The sequence below is a fragment of the Ranitomeya imitator genome, chromosome 1, assembly GCF_032444005.1.
Source record: "Ranitomeya imitator isolate aRanImi1 chromosome 1, aRanImi1.pri, whole genome shotgun sequence".
In the NCBI taxonomy this organism is placed as follows: domain Eukaryota; kingdom Metazoa; phylum Chordata; class Amphibia; order Anura; family Dendrobatidae; genus Ranitomeya; species Ranitomeya imitator.
The window spans coordinates 829,216,643-829,234,175 of NC_091282.1; the positions used below are offsets into that span (position 1 = coordinate 829,216,643).

General features: G+C 48.1%; 51 pseudogenes; all 51 read left to right on the forward strand.

The window, feature by feature from the left end:
* Positions 1–83: 83 nt before the first annotated feature.
* On the forward strand, positions 84–202 carry LOC138659709 (5S ribosomal RNA; annotated as a pseudogene).
* Positions 203–474: 272 nt separating this feature from the next.
* Positions 475–593, forward strand: LOC138658863 (5S ribosomal RNA; annotated as a pseudogene).
* Positions 594–669: 76 nt separating this feature from the next.
* LOC138658670 (5S ribosomal RNA) lies at positions 670–788 on the forward strand (annotated as a pseudogene).
* A 76-nt stretch (positions 789–864) lies between these two features.
* Positions 865–983, forward strand: LOC138659409 (5S ribosomal RNA; annotated as a pseudogene).
* A 76-nt stretch (positions 984–1,059) lies between these two features.
* On the forward strand, positions 1,060–1,178 carry LOC138658452 (5S ribosomal RNA; annotated as a pseudogene).
* A 466-nt stretch (positions 1,179–1,644) lies between these two features.
* Positions 1,645–1,763, forward strand: LOC138659522 (5S ribosomal RNA; annotated as a pseudogene).
* A 76-nt stretch (positions 1,764–1,839) lies between these two features.
* Positions 1,840–1,958, forward strand: LOC138659099 (5S ribosomal RNA; annotated as a pseudogene).
* A 76-nt stretch (positions 1,959–2,034) lies between these two features.
* LOC138659307 (5S ribosomal RNA) lies at positions 2,035–2,153 on the forward strand (annotated as a pseudogene).
* A 76-nt stretch (positions 2,154–2,229) lies between these two features.
* Positions 2,230–2,348, forward strand: LOC138658453 (5S ribosomal RNA; annotated as a pseudogene).
* Positions 2,349–2,424: 76 nt separating this feature from the next.
* On the forward strand, positions 2,425–2,543 carry LOC138658454 (5S ribosomal RNA; annotated as a pseudogene).
* Positions 2,544–2,814: 271 nt separating this feature from the next.
* Positions 2,815–2,933, forward strand: LOC138659710 (5S ribosomal RNA; annotated as a pseudogene).
* Positions 2,934–3,205: 272 nt separating this feature from the next.
* LOC138658864 (5S ribosomal RNA) lies at positions 3,206–3,324 on the forward strand (annotated as a pseudogene).
* A 76-nt stretch (positions 3,325–3,400) lies between these two features.
* LOC138658682 (5S ribosomal RNA) lies at positions 3,401–3,519 on the forward strand (annotated as a pseudogene).
* Positions 3,520–3,595: 76 nt separating this feature from the next.
* LOC138659410 (5S ribosomal RNA) lies at positions 3,596–3,714 on the forward strand (annotated as a pseudogene).
* A 76-nt stretch (positions 3,715–3,790) lies between these two features.
* LOC138658456 (5S ribosomal RNA) lies at positions 3,791–3,909 on the forward strand (annotated as a pseudogene).
* Positions 3,910–4,375: 466 nt separating this feature from the next.
* LOC138659308 (5S ribosomal RNA) lies at positions 4,376–4,494 on the forward strand (annotated as a pseudogene).
* A 76-nt stretch (positions 4,495–4,570) lies between these two features.
* On the forward strand, positions 4,571–4,689 carry LOC138658457 (5S ribosomal RNA; annotated as a pseudogene).
* Positions 4,690–5,550: 861 nt separating this feature from the next.
* On the forward strand, positions 5,551–5,669 carry LOC138658865 (5S ribosomal RNA; annotated as a pseudogene).
* Positions 5,670–5,745: 76 nt separating this feature from the next.
* Positions 5,746–5,864, forward strand: LOC138658694 (5S ribosomal RNA; annotated as a pseudogene).
* A 265-nt stretch (positions 5,865–6,129) lies between these two features.
* On the forward strand, positions 6,130–6,248 carry LOC138658458 (5S ribosomal RNA; annotated as a pseudogene).
* Positions 6,249–6,715: 467 nt separating this feature from the next.
* LOC138658687 (5S ribosomal RNA) lies at positions 6,716–6,834 on the forward strand (annotated as a pseudogene).
* A 76-nt stretch (positions 6,835–6,910) lies between these two features.
* Positions 6,911–7,029, forward strand: LOC138659649 (5S ribosomal RNA; annotated as a pseudogene).
* Positions 7,030–7,105: 76 nt separating this feature from the next.
* Positions 7,106–7,224, forward strand: LOC138659411 (5S ribosomal RNA; annotated as a pseudogene).
* Positions 7,225–7,300: 76 nt separating this feature from the next.
* On the forward strand, positions 7,301–7,419 carry LOC138658459 (5S ribosomal RNA; annotated as a pseudogene).
* Positions 7,420–7,495: 76 nt separating this feature from the next.
* Positions 7,496–7,614, forward strand: LOC138658460 (5S ribosomal RNA; annotated as a pseudogene).
* A 666-nt stretch (positions 7,615–8,280) lies between these two features.
* On the forward strand, positions 8,281–8,399 carry LOC138658866 (5S ribosomal RNA; annotated as a pseudogene).
* Positions 8,400–8,475: 76 nt separating this feature from the next.
* LOC138659682 (5S ribosomal RNA) lies at positions 8,476–8,594 on the forward strand (annotated as a pseudogene).
* Positions 8,595–8,670: 76 nt separating this feature from the next.
* Positions 8,671–8,789, forward strand: LOC138659412 (5S ribosomal RNA; annotated as a pseudogene).
* Positions 8,790–8,865: 76 nt separating this feature from the next.
* Positions 8,866–8,984, forward strand: LOC138659914 (5S ribosomal RNA; annotated as a pseudogene).
* Positions 8,985–9,060: 76 nt separating this feature from the next.
* On the forward strand, positions 9,061–9,179 carry LOC138659773 (5S ribosomal RNA; annotated as a pseudogene).
* A 473-nt stretch (positions 9,180–9,652) lies between these two features.
* On the forward strand, positions 9,653–9,771 carry LOC138659934 (5S ribosomal RNA; annotated as a pseudogene).
* Positions 9,772–10,241: 470 nt separating this feature from the next.
* On the forward strand, positions 10,242–10,360 carry LOC138658867 (5S ribosomal RNA; annotated as a pseudogene).
* A 76-nt stretch (positions 10,361–10,436) lies between these two features.
* On the forward strand, positions 10,437–10,555 carry LOC138659889 (5S ribosomal RNA; annotated as a pseudogene).
* A 76-nt stretch (positions 10,556–10,631) lies between these two features.
* Positions 10,632–10,750, forward strand: LOC138659774 (5S ribosomal RNA; annotated as a pseudogene).
* Positions 10,751–11,193: 443 nt separating this feature from the next.
* On the forward strand, positions 11,194–11,312 carry LOC138659100 (5S ribosomal RNA; annotated as a pseudogene).
* A 76-nt stretch (positions 11,313–11,388) lies between these two features.
* On the forward strand, positions 11,389–11,507 carry LOC138659310 (5S ribosomal RNA; annotated as a pseudogene).
* Positions 11,508–11,583: 76 nt separating this feature from the next.
* LOC138659686 (5S ribosomal RNA) lies at positions 11,584–11,702 on the forward strand (annotated as a pseudogene).
* A 662-nt stretch (positions 11,703–12,364) lies between these two features.
* Positions 12,365–12,483, forward strand: LOC138659101 (5S ribosomal RNA; annotated as a pseudogene).
* Positions 12,484–12,754: 271 nt separating this feature from the next.
* On the forward strand, positions 12,755–12,873 carry LOC138658462 (5S ribosomal RNA; annotated as a pseudogene).
* Positions 12,874–12,949: 76 nt separating this feature from the next.
* LOC138658463 (5S ribosomal RNA) lies at positions 12,950–13,068 on the forward strand (annotated as a pseudogene).
* Positions 13,069–13,144: 76 nt separating this feature from the next.
* LOC138659775 (5S ribosomal RNA) lies at positions 13,145–13,263 on the forward strand (annotated as a pseudogene).
* A 272-nt stretch (positions 13,264–13,535) lies between these two features.
* On the forward strand, positions 13,536–13,654 carry LOC138658868 (5S ribosomal RNA; annotated as a pseudogene).
* A 75-nt stretch (positions 13,655–13,729) lies between these two features.
* On the forward strand, positions 13,730–13,848 carry LOC138659102 (5S ribosomal RNA; annotated as a pseudogene).
* A 76-nt stretch (positions 13,849–13,924) lies between these two features.
* On the forward strand, positions 13,925–14,043 carry LOC138659311 (5S ribosomal RNA; annotated as a pseudogene).
* Positions 14,044–14,119: 76 nt separating this feature from the next.
* LOC138658464 (5S ribosomal RNA) lies at positions 14,120–14,238 on the forward strand (annotated as a pseudogene).
* A 76-nt stretch (positions 14,239–14,314) lies between these two features.
* LOC138659776 (5S ribosomal RNA) lies at positions 14,315–14,433 on the forward strand (annotated as a pseudogene).
* A 662-nt stretch (positions 14,434–15,095) lies between these two features.
* Positions 15,096–15,214, forward strand: LOC138658706 (5S ribosomal RNA; annotated as a pseudogene).
* Positions 15,215–15,485: 271 nt separating this feature from the next.
* Positions 15,486–15,604, forward strand: LOC138658465 (5S ribosomal RNA; annotated as a pseudogene).
* Positions 15,605–16,660: 1,056 nt separating this feature from the next.
* Positions 16,661–16,779, forward strand: LOC138659103 (5S ribosomal RNA; annotated as a pseudogene).
* Positions 16,780–17,026: 247 nt separating this feature from the next.
* Positions 17,027–17,145, forward strand: LOC138658466 (5S ribosomal RNA; annotated as a pseudogene).
* A 76-nt stretch (positions 17,146–17,221) lies between these two features.
* On the forward strand, positions 17,222–17,340 carry LOC138658468 (5S ribosomal RNA; annotated as a pseudogene).
* Positions 17,341–17,533: the final 193 nt, after the last annotated feature.

Sequence of the window (17,533 nt, forward strand, 5' to 3'; positions counted from 1 at the left end):
GTTAACGTGCTTTTTGTTTTTATCAAAGCTTACCCTTACGATTTTTTGCCGCTTGAAAAGACCCAAATTTGTGCTAACTATCTGTCAACGGTCACTCTAAGCTGAATGTGCCTGCCCTCGTCAGATCGCAAATGCAAAGCAGCTTGAGGCTGGGCAAGTACCAGCATGGGAGACTGGCTGGGAATTCCTGGTACCGTTGACATGCTTTTTACTTTTCATCAAAGCTTTGTATTACTATTCTCTTCCTCTTGAAAAAACTTGCGGAGTTGCTAACAATCCATCAATGGCTGCACTAAGCTCAATGTTCCTGCCTTCGTCAGATCACAAATGCAAAGTAGCTTGAGGCTGGGCAAGTATCAGCTTGGTAGACTGGCAGGGAATCCCTGGCACGGTTCCCACATTGTTTTGTTTTTATCAAAGCTTACACTTACGATTTTTTCCGCTTGAAAAGACCCGCACAGGTGCTAACTGTCTGTCAATGGCCACTCTAAGCTGAATGTGCCTGCCCTCGTCAGATCGCAAATGCAAAGCAGCTTGAGGCTGGGCAAGTACCAGCATGGGAGACTGGCTGGGAATCCCTGGTGCCATTGACGTTTCTTTTTTTTTCATCAAAGCTTACCCTTACGATTCTATTCCTCTTGAAAAGGCCCGCAGAGTTGCTCACTATCTGTCAATGGCCACTCTAAGCTGAATGTGCCTGCTCTCGTCAGATCGCAAATGCTAAGCAGCTTGAGGCTGGGCAAGTACCAGCATGGGAGACTGGCTGGGAATCCCTGGTACCGTTGACGTGCTTTTTGTTTTTATCAAAGCTTACCCTTACGATTTTTTTCCGCTTGAAAAGACCCGCACTGGTGCTAACTATCTGTCAACGGTCACTCTAAGCTGAATGTGCCTGCCCTCTTCAGATCGCAAATGCAAAGCAGCTTGAGGCTGGGCAAGTACCAGCATGGGAGACTGGCTGGGAATCCCTGGTACCGTTGACGTGCTTTTTGTTTTTATCAAAGCTTACCCTTACGATTTTTTTCCGCTTGAAAAGACCCGCACTGGTGCTAACTATCTGTCAACGGTCACTCTAAGCTGAATGTGCCTGCCCTCGTCAGATCGCAAATGCAAAGCAGCTTGAGGCTGGGCAAGTACCAGCATGGGAGACTGGCTGGGAATCCCTGGTACCGTTGACGTGCTTTTTGTTTTTATCAAAGCTTACCCTTACGATTTTTTCCGCTTGAAAAGACCCGCACAGGTGCTAACTGTCTGTCAATGGCCACTCTAAGCTGAATGTTCCTGCCCTCGTCAGATCGCAAATGCAAAGCAGCTTGAGGCTGGGCAAGTACCAGCATGGGAGACTGGCTGGGAATCCCTGGTACCGTTGACATGCTTTTTAGTTTTCATCAAAGCTTTGTATTACGATTCTCTTCCTCTTGAAAAAACTTGCGGAGTTGCTAACAATCCATCAGTGGCCGCACTAAGCTCAATGTTCCTGCCTTCGTCAGATCACAAATGCAAAGTAGCTTGAGGCTGGGCAAGTATCAGCTTGGTAGACTGGCAGGGAATCCCTGGCACGGTTCCCACATTGTTTTGTTTTTATCAAAGCTTACACTTACGATTTTTTCCGCTTGAAAAGACCCGCACAGGTGCTAACTGTCTGTCAATGGCCACTCTAAGCTGAATGTTCCTGCCCTCGTCAGATCGCAAATGCAAAGCAGCTTGAGGCTGGGCAAGTACCAGCATGGGAGACTGGTTGGGAATCCCTGGTGCCATTGACGTTTCTTTTTTTTTCATCAAAGCTTACCCTTACGATTCTATTCCTCTTGAAAAGGCCCGCAGAGTTGCTCACTATCTGTCAATGGCCACTCTAAGCTGAATGTGCCTGCTCTCGTCAGATCGCAAATGCTAAGCAGCTTGAGGCTGGGCAAGTACCAGCATGGGAGACTGGCTGGGAATCCCTGGTACCGCTGACGTGCTTTTTGTTTTTATCAAAGCTTATCCTTACGATTTTTTTCCGCTTGAAAAGACCCGCACTGGTGCTAACGATCTGTCAATGGTCACTCTAAGCTGAATGTGCCTGCCCTCGTCAGATCGCAAATGCAAAGCAGCTTGAGGCTGGGCAAGTACCAGCATGGGAGACTGGCTGGGAATCCCTGGTACCGTTGACGTGCTTTTTGTTTTTATCAAAGCTTACCCTTACGATTTTTTTCCGCTTGAAAAGACCCGCACTGGTGCTAACTATTTGTCAACGGTCACTCTAAGCTGAATGTGCCTGCCCTCGTCAGATCGCAAATGCAAAGCAGCTTGAGGCTGGGCAAGTACCAGCATGGGAGACTGGCTGGGAATCCCTGGTACCGTTGACGTGCTTTTTGTTTTTATCAAAGCTTACCCTTACGATTTTTTTCCGCTTGAAAAGACCCGCACTGGTGCTAACTATCTGTCAACGGTCACTCTAAGCTGAATGTGCCTGCCCTCGTCAGATCGCAAATGCAAAGCAGCTTGAGGCTGGGCAAGTACCAGCATGGGAGACTGGCTGGGAATCCCTGGTACCGTTGACGTGCTTTTTGTTTTTATCAAAGCTTACCCTTACGATTTTTTTCCGCTTGAAAAGACCCGCACTGGTGCTAACTATCTGTCAACGGTCACTCTAAGCTGAATGTGCCTGCCCTCGTCAGATCGCAAATGCAAAGCAGCTTGAGGCTGGGCAAGTACCAGCATGGGAGACTGGCTGGGAATCCCTGGTACCGTTAACGTGCTTTTTGTTTTTATCAAAGCTTACCCTTACGATTTTTTGCCGCTTGAAAAGACCCAAATTTGTGCTAACTATCTGTCAACGGTCACTCTAAGCTGAATGTGCCTGCCCTCGTCAGATCGCAAATGCAAAGCAGCTTGAGGCTGGGCAAGTACCAGCATGGGAGACTGGCTGGGAATTCCTGGTACCGTTGACATGCTTTTTAGTTTTCATCAAAGCTTTGTATTACTATTCTCTTCCTCTTGAAAAAACTTGCGGAGTTGCTAACAATCCATCAATGGCTGCACTAAGCTCAATGTTCCTGCCTTCGTCAGATCACAAATGCAAAGTAGCTTGAGGCTGGGCAAGTATCAGCTTGGTAGACTGGCAGGGAATCCCTGGCACGGTTCCCACATTGTTTTGTTTTTATCAAAGCTTACACTTACGATTTTTTCCGCTTGAAAAGACCCGCACAGGTGCTAACTGTCTGTCAATGGCCACTCTAAGCTGAATGTGCCTGCCCTCGTCAGATCGCAAATGCAAAGCAGCTTGAGGCTGGGCAAGTACCAGCATGGGAGACTGGCTGGGAATCCCTGGTGCCATTGACGTTTCTTTTTTTTTCATCAAAGCTTACCCTTACGATTCTATTCCTCTTGAAAAGGCCCGCAGAGTTGCTCACTATCTGTCAATGGCCACTCTAAGCTGAATGTGCCTGCTCTCGTCAGATCGCAAATGCTAAGCAGCTTGAGGCTGGGCAAGTACCAGCATGGGAGACTGGCTGGGAATCCCTGGTACCGTTGACGTGCTTTTTGTTTTTATCAAAGCTTACCCTTACGATTTTTTTCCGCTTGAAAAGACCCGCACTGGTGCTAACTATCTGTCAACGGTCACTCTAAGCTGAATGTGCCTGCCCTCTTCAGATCGCAAATGCAAAGCAGCTTGAGGCTGGGCAAGTACCAGCATGGGAGACTGGCTGGGAATCCCTGGTACCGTTGACGTGCTTTTTGTTTTTATCAAAGCTTACCCTTACGATTTTTTTCCGCTTGAAAAGACCCGCACTGGTGCTAACTATCTGTCAACGGTCACTCTAAGCTGAATGTGCCTGCCCTCGTCAGATCGCAAATGCAAAGCAGCTTGAGGCTGGGCAAGTACCAGCATGGGAGACTGGCTGGGAATCCCTGGTACCGTTGACGTGCTTTTTGTTTTTATCAAAGCTTACCCTTACGATTTTTTTCCGCTTGAAAAGACCCGCACTGGTGCTAACTATCTGTCAACGGTCACTCTAAGCTGAATGTGCTGCCCTCGTCAGATCGCAAATGCAAAGCAGCTTGAGGCTGGGCAAGTACCAGCATGGGAGACTGGCTGGGAATCCCTGGTACCGTTGACATGCTTTTTAGTTTTCATCAAAGCTTTGTATTACGATTCTCTTCCTCTTGAAAAAACTTGCGGAGTTGCTAACAATCCATCAATGGCCGCACTAAGCTCAATGTTCCTGCCTTCGTCAGATCACAAATGCAAAGTAGCTTGAGGCTGGGCAAGTATCAGCTTGGTAGACTGGCAGGGAATCCCTGGCACGGTTCCCACATTGTTTTGTTTTTATCAAAGCTTACACTTACGATTTTTTCCGCTTGAAAAGACCCGCACAGGTGCTAACTGTCTGTCAATGGTCACTCTAAGCTGAATGTGCCTGCCCTCGTCAGATCGCAAATGCAAAGCAGCTTGAGGCTGGGCAAGTACCAGCATGGGAGACTGGCTGGGAATCCCTGGTACCGTTGACGTGCTTTTTGTTTTTATCAAAGCTTACCCTTACGATTTTTTTCCGCTTGAAAAGACCCGCACTGGTGCTAACTATCTGTCAACGGTCACTCTAAGCTGAATGTGCCTGCCCTCGTCAGATCGCAAATGCAAAGCAGCTTGAGGCTGGGCAAGTACCAGCATGGGAGACTGGCTGGGAATCCCTGGTACCGTTGACGTGCTTTTTGTTTTTATCAAAGCTTACCCTTACGATTTTTTTCCGCTTGAAAAGACCCGCACTGGTGCTTACTATCTGTCAACGGTCACTCTAAGCTGAATGTGCCTGCCCTCGTCAGATCGCAAATGCAAAGCAGCTTGAGGCTGGGCAATTACCAGCATGGGAGACTGGCTGGGAATCCCTGGTACCGTTGACGTGCTTTTTGTTTTTATCAAAGCTTACCCTTACGATTTTTTTCCGCTTGAAAAGACCCGCACTGGTGCTAACTATCTGTCAACGGTCACTCTAAGCTGAATGTGCCTGCCCTCGTCAGATCGCAAATGCAAAGCAGCTTGAGGCTGGGCAAGTACCAGCATGGGAGACTGGCTGGGAATCCCTGGTACCGTTAACGTGCTTTTTGTTTTTATCAAAGCTTACCCTTACGATTTTTTGCCGCTTGAAAAGACCCAAATTTGTGCTACAGACCTATCTGTCAATTACTTCTTTATGCTGAATGGCCCTGCCCTCGTCAGATCGCAAATGCTGAGCTACTTGAGGCTGGGCAAGTACCAGCATGGGAGACTGGCTGGGAATTCCTGGTACCGTTGACATGCTTTTTAGTTTTCATCAAAGCTTTGTATTACGATTCTCTTCCTCTTGAAAAAACTTGCGGAGTTGCTAACAATCCATCAATGGCCGCACTAAGCTCAATTTTCCTGCCTTCGTCAGATCACAAATGCAAAGTAGCTTGAGGCTGGGCAAGTATCAGCTTGGTAGACTGGCAGGGAATCCCTGGCACGGTTCCCACATTGTTTTGTTTTTATCAAAGCTTACACTTACGATTTTTTCCGCTTGAAAAGACCCGCACAGGTGCTAACTGTCTGTCAATGGCCACTCTAAGCTGAATGTGCCTGCCCTCGTCAGATCGCAAATGCAAAGCAGCTTGAGGCTGGGCAAGTACCAGCATGGGAGACTGGCTGGGAATCCCTGGTGCCATTGACGTTTCTTTTTTTTTCATCAAAGCTTACCCTTACGATTCTATTCCTCTTGAAAAGGCCCGCAGAGTTGCTCACTATCTGTCAATGGCCACTCTAAGCTGAATGTGCCTGCTCTCGTCAGATCGCAAATGCTAAGCAGCTTGAGGCTGGGCAAGTACCAGCATGGGAGACTGGCTGGGAATCCCTGGTACCGTTGACGTGCTTTTTGTTTTTATCAAAGCTTACCCTTACGATTTTTTTCCGCTTGAAAAGACCCGCACTGGTGCTAACTATCTGTCAACGGTCACTCTAAGCTGAATGTGCCTGCCCTCTTCAGATCGCAAAGCAACTTGAGGCTGGGCAAGTACCAGCATGGGAGACTGGCTGGGAATCCCTGGTACCGTTGACGTGCTTTTTGTTTTTATCAAAGCTTACCCTTACGATTTTTTTCCGCTTGAAAAGACCCGCACTGGTGCTAACTATCTGTCAACGGTCACTCTAAGCTGAATGTGCCTGCCCTCGTCAGATCGCAAATGCAAAGCAGCTTGAGGCTGGGCAAGTACCAGCATGGGAGACTGGCTGGGAATCCCTGGTACCGTTGACGTGCTTTTTGTTTTTATCAAAGCTTACCCTTACGATTTTTTTCCGCTTGAAAAGACCCGCACTGGTGCTAACTATATGTCAACGGTCACTCTAAGCTGAATGTGCCTGTCCTCGTCAGATCGCAAATGCAAAGCAACTTGAGGCTGGGCAAGTACCAGCATGGGAGACTGGCTGGGAATCCTTGGTACCATTGACATGCTTTTTAGTTTTCATCAAAGCTTTGTATTACGATTCTCTTCCTCTTGAAAAAACTTGCGGAGTTGCTAACAATCCATCAATGGCCGCACTAAGCTCAATGTTCCTGCCTTCGTCAGATCACAAATGCAAAGTAGCTTGAGGCTGGGCAAGTATCAGCTTGGTAGACTGGCAGGGAATCCCTGGCACGGTTCCCACATTGTTTTGTTTTTATCAAAGCTTACACTTACGATTTTTTCCGCTTGAAAAGACCCGCACAGGTGCTAACTGTCTGTCAATGGCCACTCTAAGCTGAATGTGCCTGCCCTCGTCAGATCGCAAATGCAAAGCAGCTTGAGGCTGGGCAAGTACCAGCATGGGAGACTGGCTGGGAATCCCTGGTGCCATTGACATTTCTTTTTTTTTCATCAAAGCTTACCCTTACGATTCTATTCCTCTTGAAAAGGCCCGCAGAGTTGCTCACTATCTGTCAATGGCCACTCTAAGCTGAATGTGCCTGCTCTCGTCAGATCGCAAATGCTAAGCAGCTTGAGGCTGGGCAAGTACCAGCATGGGAGACTGGCTGGGAATCCCTGGAACCGTTGATGTGCTTTTTGTTTTTATCAAAGCTTACCCTTACGATTTTTTTCCGCTTGAAAAGACCCGCACTGGTGCTAACTATCTGTCAACGGTCACTCTAAGCTGAATGTGCCTGCCCTCTTCAGATCGCAAATGCAAAGCAGCTTGAGGCTGGGCAAGTACCAGCATGGGAGACTGGCTGGGAATCCCTGGTACCGTTGACGTGCTTTTTGTTTTTATCAAAGCTTACCCTTACGATTTTTTTCCGCTTGAAAAGACCCGCACTGGTGCTAACTATCTGTCAACGGTCACTCTAAGCTGAATGTGCCTGCCCTCGTCAGATCGCAAATGCAAAGCAGCTTGAGGCTGGGCAAGTACCAGCATGGGAGACTGGCTGGGAATCCCTGGTACCGTTGACGTGCTTTTTGTTTTTATCAAAGCTTACCCTTACGATTTTTTTCCGCTTGAAAAGACCCGCACTGGTGCTAACTATCTGTCAACGGTCACTCTAAGCTGAATGTGCCTGCCCTCGTCAGATCGCAAATGCAAAGCAGCTTGAGGCTGGGCAAGTACCAGCATGGGAGACTGGCTGGGAATCCCTGGTACCGTTGACGTGCTTTTTGTTTTTATCAAAGCTTACCCTTACAATTTTTTTCCGCTTGAAAAGACCTGCACTGGTGCTAACTATCTGTCAACGGTCACTCTAAGCTGAATGTGCCTGCCCTCGTCAGATTGCAAATGCAAAGCAGCTTGAGGCTGGGCAAGTACCAGCATGGGAGACTGGCTGGGAATCCCTGGTACCGTTAACGTGCTTTTTGTTTTTATCAAAGCTTACCCTTACGATTTTTTGCCGCTTGAAAAGACCCAAATTTGTGCTACAGACCTATCTGTCAATTACTTCTTTATGCTGAATGGGCCTGCCCTCGTCAGATCGCAAATGCTGAGCTACTTGAGGCTGGGCAAGTACCAGCATGGGAGACTGGCTGGGAATTCCTGGTACCGTTGACATGCTTTTTAGTTTTCATCAAAGCTTTGTATTACGATTCTCTTCCTCTTGAAAAAACTTGCGGAGTTGCTAACAATCCATCAATGGCCGCACTAAGCTCAATGTTCCTGCCTTCGTCAGATCACAAATGCAAAGTAGCTTGAGGCTGGGCAAGTATCAGCTTGGTAGACTGGCAGGGAATCCCTGGCACGGTTCCCACATTGTTTTGTTTTTATCAAAGCTTACACTTACGATTTTTTCCGCTTGAAAAGACCCGCACAGGTGCTAACTGTCTGTCAATGGCCACTCTAAGCTGAATGTGCCTGCCCTCGTCAGATCGCAAATGCAAAGCAGCTTGAGGCTGGGCAAGTACCAGCATGGGAGACTGGCTGGGAATCCCTGGTGCCATTGACGTTTCTTTTTTTTTCATCAAAGCTTACCCTTACGATTCTATTCCTCTTGAAAAGGCCCGCAGAGTTGCTCACTATCTGTCAATGGCCACTCTAAGCTGAATGTGCCTGCTCTCGTCAGATCGCAAATGCTAAGCAGCTTGAGGCTGGGCAAGTACCAGCATGGGAGACTGGCTGGGAATCCCTGGTACTGTTGACGTGCTTTTTGTTTTTATCAAAGCTTACCCTTACGATTTTTTTCCGCTTGAAAAGACCCGCACTGGTGCTAACTATCTGTCAACGGTCACTCTAAGCTGAATGTGCCTGCCCTCTTCAGATCGCAAATGCAAAGCAGCTTGAGGCTGGGCAAGTACCAGCATGGGAGACTGGCTGGGAATCCCTGGTACCGTTGACGTGCTTTTTGTTTTTATCAAAGCTTACCCTTACGATTTTTTTCCGCTTGAAAAGACCCGCACTGGTGCTAACTATCTGTCAACGGTCACTCTAAGCTGAATGTGCCTGCCCTCGTCAGATCGCAAATGCGAAGCAGCTTGAGGCTGGGCAAGTACCAGCATGGGAGACTGGCTGGGAATCCCTGGTACCGTTGACGTGCTTTTTGTTTTTATCAAAGCTTACCCTTACGATTTTTTTCCGCTTGAAAAGACCCGCACTGGTGCTAACTATCTGTCAACGGTCACTCTAAGCTGAATGTGCCTGCCCTCGTCAGATCGCAAATGCAAAGCAGCTTGAGGCTGGGCAAGTACCAGCATGGGAGACTGGCTGGGAATCCCTGGTACCGTTGACATGCTTTTTAGTTTTCATCAAAGCTTTGTATTACGATTCTCTTCCTCTTGAAAAAACTTGCGGAGTTGCTAACAATCCATCAATGGCCGCACTAAGCTCAATGTTCCTGCCTTCGTCAGATCACAAATGCAAAGTAGCTTGAGGCTGGGCAAGTATCAGCTTGGTAGACTGGCAGGGAATCCCTGGCACGGTTCCCACATTGTTTTGTTTTTATCAAAGCTTACACTTACGATTTTTTCCGCTTGAAAAGACCCGCACAGGTGCTAACTGTCTGTCAATGGCCACTCTAAGCTGAATGTGCCTGCCCCTGCCCTCGTCAGATCGCAAATGCAAAGCAGCTTGAGGCTGGGCAAGTACCAGCATGGGAGACTGGCTGGGAATCCCTGGTACCGTTGACGTGCTTTTTGTTTTTATCAAAGCTTACCCTTACGATTTTTTTCCGCTTGAAAAGACCCGCACTGGTGCTAACTATCTGTCAACGGTCACGCTAAGCTGAATGTGCCTGCCCTCGTCAGATCGCAAATGCAAAGCAGCTTGAGGCTGGGCAAGTACCAGCATGGGAGACTGGCTGGGAATCCCTGGTACCGTTGACGTGCTTTTTGTTTTTATCAAAGCTTACCCTTACGATTTTTTTCCGCTTGAAAAGACCCGCACTGGTGCTAACTATCTGTCAACGGTCACTCTAAGCTGAATGTGCCTGCCCTCGTCAGATCGCAAATGCGAAGCAGCTTGAGGCTGGGCAAGTACCAGCATGGGAGACTGGCTGGGAATCCCTGGTACCGTTAACGTGCTTTTTGTTTTTATCAAAGCTTACCCTTACGATTTTTTGCCGCTTGAAAAGACCCAAATTTGTGCTACAGACCTATCTGTCAATTACTTCTTTATGCTGAATGGGCCTGCCCTCGTCAGATCGCAAATGCTGAGCTACTTGAGGCTGGGCAAGTATCAGCTTGGTAGACTGGCAGGGAATCCCTGGCACGGTTTCCACATTGTTTTGTTTTTATCAAAGCTTACACTTACGATTTTTTCCGCTTGAAAAGACCCGCACAGGTGCTAACTGTCTGTCAATGGCCACTCTAAGCTGAATGTGCCTGCCCTCGTCAGATCGCAAATGCAAAGCAGCTTGAGGCTGGGCAAGTACCAGCATGGGAGACTGGCTGGGAATCCCTGGTGCCATTGACGTTTCTTTTTTTTTCATCAAAGCTTACCCTTACGATTCTATTCCTCTTGAAAAGGCCCGCAGAGTTGCTCACTATCTGTCAATGGCAACTCTAAGCTGAATGTGCCTGCTCTCGTCAGATCGCAAATGCTAAGCAGCTTGAGGCTGGGCAAGTACCAGCATGGGAGACTGGCTGGGAATCCCTGGTACCGTTGACGTGCTTTTTGTTTTTATCAAAGCTTACCCTTACGATTTTTTTCCGCTTGAAAAGACCCGCACTGGTGCTAACTATCTGTCAACGGTCACTCTAAGCTGAATGTGCCTGCCCTCGTCAGATCGCAAATGCAAAGCAGCTTGAGGCTGGGCAAGTACCAGCATGGGAGACTGGCTGGGAATCCCTGGTACCGTTGACATGCTTTTTAGTTTTCATCAAAGCTTTGTATTACGATTCTCTTCCTCTTGAAAAAACTTGCGGAGTTGCTAACAATCCATCAATGGCCGCACTAAGCTCAATGTTCCTGCCTTCGTCAGATCACAAATGCAAAGTAGCTTGAGGCTGGCAGGGAATCCCTGGCACGGTTCCCACATTGTTTTGTTTTTATCAAAGCTTACACTTACGATTTTTTCCGCTTGAAAAGACCCGCACAGGTGCTAACTGTCTGTCAATGACCACTCTAAGCTGAATGTGCCTGCCCTCGTCAGATCGCAAATACAAAGCAGCTTGAGGCTGGGCAAGTACCAGCATGGGAGACTGGCTGGGAATCCCTGGTGCCATTGACGTTTCTTTTTTTTTCATCAAAGCTTACCCTTACGATTCTATTTCTCTTGAAAAGGCCCGCAGAGTTGCTCACTATCTGTCAATGGCCACTCTAAGCTGAATGTGCCTGCTCTCGTCAGATCGCAAATGCTAAGCAGCTTGAGGCTGGGCAAGTACCAGCATGGGAGACTGGCTGGGAATCCCTGGTACCGCTGACGTGCTTTTTGTTTTTATCAAAGCTTACCCTTACGATTTTTTTCCGCTTGAAAAGACCCGCACTGGTGCTAACAATCTGTCAATGGTCACTCTAAGCTGAATGTGCCTGCCCTCGTCAGATCGCAAATGCAAAGCAGCTTGAGGCTGGGCAAGTACCAGCATGGGAGACTGGCTGGGAATCCCTGGTACCGTTGACGTGCTTTTTGTTTTTATCAAAGCTTACCCTTACGATTTTTTTCCGCTTGAAAAGACCCGCACTGGTGCTAACTATCTGTCAACGGTCACTCTAAGCTGAATGCGCCTGCCCTCGTCAGATCGCAAATGCAAAGCAGCTTGAGGCTGGGCAAGTACCAGCATGGGAGACTGGCTGGGAATCCCTGGTACCGTTGACGTGCTTTTTGTTTTTATCAAAGCTTACCCTTACGATTTTTTTCCGCTTGAAAAGACCCGCACTGGTGCTAGCTATCTGTCAACGGTCACTCTAAGCTGAATGTGCCTGCCGTCGTCAGATCGCAAATGCAAAGCAGCTTGAGGCTGGGCAAGTACCAGCATGGGAGACTGGCTGGGAATCCCTGGTACCGTTGACATGCTTTTTAGTTTTCATCAAAGCTTTGTATTACGATTCTCTTCCTCTTGAAAAAACTTGCGGAGTTGCTAACAATCCATCAATGGCCGCACTAAGCTCAATGTTCCTGCCTTCGTCAGATCACAAATGCAAAGTAGCTTGAGGCTGGGCAAGTATCAGCTTGGTAGACTGGCAGGGAATTCCTGGCACGGTTCCCACATTGTTTTGTTTTTATCAAAGCTTACACTTACGATTTTTTCCGCTTGAAAAGACCCGCACAGGTGCTAACTGTCTGTCAATGGCCACTCTAAGCTGAATGTGCCTACCCTCGTCAGATCGCAAATGCAAAGCAGCTTGAGGCTGGGCAAGTACCAGCATGGGAGACTGGCTGGGAATCCCTGGTGCCATTGACGTTTCTTTTTTTTTCATCAAAGCTTACCCTTACGATTCTATTCCTCTTGAAAAGGCCCGCAGAGTTGCTCACTATCTGTCAATGGCCACTCTAAGCTGAATGTGCCTGCTCTCGTCAGATCGCAAATGCTAAGCAGCTTGAGGCTGGGCAAGTACCAGCATGGGAGACTGGCTGGGAATCCCTGGTACCGCTGACGTGCTTTTTGTTTTTATCAAAGCTTACCCTTACGATTTTTTTCCGCTTGAAAAGACCCGCACTGGTGCTTACGATCTGTCAATAGTCACTCTAAGCTGAATGTGCCTGCCCTCGTCAGATCGCAAATGCAAAGCAGCTTGAGGCTGGGCAAGTACCAGCATGGGAGACTGGCTGGGAATCCCTGGTACCGTTGACGTGCTTTTTGTTTTTATCAAAGCTTACCCTTACGATTTTTTTCCGCTTGAAAAGACCCGCACTGGTGCTAACTATCTGTCAACGGTCACTCTAAGCTGAATGTGCCTGCCCTCGTCAGATCGCAAATGCAAAGCAGCTTGAGGCTGGGCAAGTACCAGCATGGGAGACTGGCTGGGAATCCCTGGTACCGTTGACGTGCTTTTTGTTTTTATCAAAGCTTACCCTTACGATTTTTTTCCGCTTGAAAAGACCCGCACTGGTGCTAACTATCTGTCAACGGTCACTCTAAGCTGAATGTGCCTGCCCTCGTCAGATCGCAAATGCAAAGCAGCTTGAGGCTGGGCAAGTACCAGCATGGGAGACTGGCTGGGAATCCCTGGTACCGTTGACGTGCTTTTTGTTTTTATCAAAGCTTACCCTTACGATTTTTTTCTGCTTGAAAAGACCCGCACTGGTGCTAACTATCTGTCAACGGTCACTCTAAGCTGAATGTGCCTGCCCTCGTCAGATCGCAAATGCAAAGCAGCTTGAGGCTGGGCAAGTACCAGCATGGGAGACTGGCTGGGAATCCCTGGTACCGTTGACATGCTTTTTAGTTTTCATCAAAGCTTTGTATTACGATTCTCTTCCTCTTGAAAAAACTTGCGGAGTTGCTAACAATCCATCAATGGCCGCACTAAGCTCAATGTTCCTGCCTTCGTCAGATCACAAATGCAAAGTAGCTTGAGGCTGGGCAAGTATCAGCTTGGTAGACTGGCAGGGAATCCCTGGCACGGTTCCCACATTGTTTTGTTTTTATCAAAGCTTACACTTACGATTTTTTCCGCTTGAAAAGACCCGCACAGGTGCTAACTGTCTGTCAATGGCCACTCTAAGCTGAATGTGCCTGCCCTCGTCAGATCGCAAATGCAAAGCAGCTTGAGGCTGGGCAAGTACCAGCATGGGAGACTGGCTGGGAATCCCTGGTGCCATTGACGTTTCTTTTTTTTCATCAAAGCTTACCCTTACGATTCTATTCCTCTTGAAAAGGCCCGCAGAGTTGCTCACTATCTGTCAATGGCCACTCTAAGCTGAATGTGCCTGCTCTCGTCAGATCGCAAATGCTAAGCAGCTTGAGGCTGGGCAAGTACCAGCATGGGAGACTGGCTGGGAATCCCTGGTACCGCTGACGTGCTTTTTGTTTTTATCAAAGCTTACCCTTACGATTTTTTTCCGCTTGAAAAGACCCGCACTGGTGCTAACGATCTGTCAATGGTCACTCTAAGCTGAATGTGCCTGCCCTCGTCAGATCGCAAATGCAAAGCAGCTTGAGGCTGGGCAAGTACCAGCATGGGAGACTGGCTGGGAATCCCTGGTACCGTTGACGTGCTTTTTGTTTTTATCAAAGCTTACCCTTACGATTTTTTTCCGCTTGAAAAGACCCGCACTGGTGCTAACTATCTGTCAACGGTCACTCTAAGCTGAATGTGCCTGCCCTCGTCAGATCGCAAATGCAAAGCAGCTTGAGGCTGGGCAAGTACCAGCATGGGAGACTGGCTGGGAATCCCTGGTACCGTTGACGTGCTTTTTGTTTTTATCAAAGCTTACCCTTACGATTTTTTTCCGCTTGAAAAGACCCGCACTGGTGCTAACTATCTGTCAACGGTCACTCTAAGCTGAATGTGCCTGCCCTCGTCAGATCGCAAATGCAAAGCAGCTTGAGGCTGGGCAAGTACCAGCATGGGAGACTGGCTGGGAATCCCTGGTACCGTTGACATGCTTTTTAGTTTTCATCAAAGCTTTGTATTACGATTCTCTTCCTCTTGAAAAAACTTGCGGAGTTGCTAACAATCCATCAATGGCCGCACTAAGCTCAATGTTCCTGCCTTCGTCAGATCACAAATGCAAAGTAGCTTGAGGCTGGGCAAGTATCAGCTTGGTAGACTGGCAGGGAATCCCTGGCACGGTTCCCACATTGTTTTGTTTTTATCAAAGCTTACACTTACGATTTTTTCCGCTTGAAAAGACCCGCACAGGTGCTAACTGTCTGTCAATGGCCACTCTAAGCTGAATGTGCCTGCCCTCGTCAGATCGCAAATGCAAAGCAGCTTGAGGCTGGGCAAGTACCAGCATGGGAGACTGGCTGGGAATCCCTGGTACCGTTGACGTGCTTTTTGTTTTTATCAAAGCTTACCCTTACGATTTTTTTCCGCTTGAAAAGACCCGCACTGGTGCTAACTATCTGTCAACGGTCACTCTAAGCTGAATGTGCCTGCCCTCGTCAGATCGCAAATGCAAAGCATCTTGAGGCTGGGCAAGTATCAGCATGGGAGACTGGCTGGGAATCCCTGGTACCGTTGACGTTTCTTTTTTTTTCATCAAAGCTTACCCTTACGATTCTATTCCTCTTGAAAAGGCCCGCAGAGTTGCTTACTATCTGTCAATGGCCACTCTAAGCTGAATGTGCCTGCTCTCGTCAGATCGCAAATGCTAAGCAGCTTGAGGCTGGGCAAGTACCAGCATGGGAGACTGGCTGGGAATCCCTGGTACCGTTGACGTGCTTTTTGTTTTTATCAAAGCTTACCCTTACGATTTTTTTCCGCTTGAAAAGACCCGCACTGGTGCTAACTATCTGTCAACGGTCACTCTAAGCTGAATGTGCCTGCCCTCGTCAGATCGCAAATGCAAAGCAGCTTGAGGCTGGGCAAGTACCAGCATGGGAGGCTGGCTGGGAATCCCTGGTACAGTTGACGTGCTTTTTGTTTTTATCAAAGCTTACCCTTACGATTTTTTTCCGCTTGAAAAGACCCGCACTGGTGCTAACTATCTGTCAACGGTCACTCTAAGCTGAATGTGCCTGCCCTCGTCAGATCGCAAATGCAAAGCAGCTTGAGGCTGGGCAAGTACCAGCATGGGAGACTGGCTGGGAATCCCTGGTACCGTTGACGTGCTTTTTGTTTTTATCAAAGCTTACCCTTACGATTTTTTTCTGCTTGAAAAGACCCGCACTGGTGCTAACTATCTGTCAACGGTCACTCTAAGCTGAATGTGCCTGCCCTCGTCAGATCGCAAATGCAAAGCAGCTTGAGGCTGGGCAAGTACCAGCATGGGAGACTGGCTGGGAATCCCTGGCACCGTTGACGTGCTTTTTGTTTTTATCAAAGCTTACCCTTACGATTTTTTTCCGCTTGAAAAGACCCGCACTGGTGCTAACTATCTGTCAACGGTCACTCTAAGCTGAATGTGCCTGCCCTCGTCAGATCGCAAATGCAAAGCAGCTTGAGGCTGGGCAAGTACCAGCATGGGAGACTGGCTGGGAATCCCTGGTACCGTTAACGTGCTTTTTGTTTTTATCAAAGCTTACCCTTACGATTTTTTGCCGCTTGAAAAGACCCAAATTTGTGCTACAGACCTATCTGTCAATTACTTCTTTATGCTGAATGGGCCTGCCCTCGTCAGATCGCAAATGCTGAGCTACTTGAGGCTGGGCAAGTACCAGCATGGGAGACTGGCTGGGAATTCCTGGTACCGTTGACATGCTTTTTAGTTTTCATCAAAGCTTTGTATTACGATTCTCTTCCTCTTGAAAAAACTTGCGGAGTTGCTAACAATCCATCAATGGCCGCACTAAGCTCAATGTTCCTGCCTTCGTCAGATCACAAATGCAAAGTAGCTTGAGGCTGGGCAAGTATCAGCTTGGTAGACTGGCAGGGAATCCCTGGCACGGTTCCCACATTGTTTTGTTTTTATCAAAGCTTACACTTACGATTTTTTCCGCTTGAAAAGACCCGCACAGGTGCTAACTGTCTGTCAATGGCCACTCTAAGCTGAATGTGCCTGCCCTCGTCAGATCGCAAATGCAAAGCAGCTTGAGGCTGGGCAAGTACCAGCATGTGAGACTGGCTGGGAATCCCTGGTGCCATTGACGATTCTTTTTTTTTCATCAAAGCTTACCCTTACGATTCTATTCCTCTTGAAAAGGCCCGCAGAGTTGCTCACTATCTGTCAATGGCCACTCTAAGCTGAATGTGCCTGCTCTCGTCAGATCGCAAATGCTAAGCAGCTTGAGGCTGGGCAAGTACCAGCATGGGAGACTGGCTGGGAATCCCTGGTACCGCTGACGTGCTTTTTGTTTTTATCAAAGCTTACCCTTACGATTTTTTTCCGCTTGAAAAGACCCGCACTGGTGCTAACGATCTTTCAATGGTCACTCTAAGCTGAATGTGCCTGCCCTCGTCAGATCGCAAATGCAAAGCAGCTTGAGGCTGGCTGGGATTCCCTGGTACCGTTGACGTGCTTTTTGTTTTTATCAAAGCTTACCCTTACGATTTTTTTCCGCTTGAAAAGACCCGCACTGGTGCTAACTATCTGTCAACGGTCACTCTAAGCTGAATGTGCCTGCCCTCGTCAGATCGCAAATGCAAAGCAGCTTGAGGCTGGGCAAGTACCAGCATGGGAGACTGGCTGGGAATCCCTGGTACCGTTGACGTGCTTTTTGTTTTTATCAAAGCTTACCCTTACGATTTTTTTCCGCTTGAAAAGACCCGCACTGGTGCTAACTATCTGTCAACGGTCACTCTAAGCTGAATGTGCCTGCCCTCGTCAGATCGCAAATGCAAAGCAGCTTGAGGCTGGGCAAGTACCAGCATGGGAGACTGGCTGGGAATCCCTGGTACCGTTGACGTGCTTTTTGTTTTTATCAAAGCTTACCCTTACGATTTTTTTCCGCTTGAAAAGACCCGCACTGGTGCTAACTATCTGTCAACGGTCACTCTAAGCTGAATGTTCCTGCCCTCGTCAGATCACAAATGCAAAGCAGCTTGAGGCTGGGCAAGTACCAGCATGGGAGACTGGCTGGGAATCCCTGGTACCGTTGA